Source organism: Delphinapterus leucas, chromosome 5 (genome assembly GCF_059928025.1).
Source record: "Delphinapterus leucas isolate spDelLeu-1000000601 "Yukka" chromosome 5, BTC_Dleu_Yukka2, whole genome shotgun sequence".
NCBI classification, from domain to species: Eukaryota; Metazoa; Chordata; class Mammalia; order Artiodactyla; family Monodontidae; genus Delphinapterus; species Delphinapterus leucas.
In genome coordinates, this window is record NC_143133.1 from 3,794,646 (window position 1) to 3,795,000 (window position 355).

Sequence of the window (355 nt, forward strand, 5' to 3'; positions counted from 1 at the left end):
AGACGCCCGGTCTTGAGCTCCCCAGCACAGACACCGTCTCCCAGTGCCCCTTCCCTCCAGAGGCTCCGAGCCCCCCTCCGTGGATGGTGTCGAAGGCGCATGGTGGCTGCTAGGCAGGGCCTCCACCCTGATCCCTTTCACCTTCTCACCCCCTCCACGCTCAGCTGGGCTATGGGACCTTCATCCTTGGACCCCAGCGGCCAGCTCAGCACCCACCCTGTGGGGTGGGCACACACATCCGATTGGGCCTCACTATTGCCTCGGACCTTGTAGACGGGGAGGCAGAGGCTTGGGGAGGTGTAGCAACCGGCCCCAAGAGCTCGGCTGCAGGGGGCTGAGTCGCCATTCGAACCCG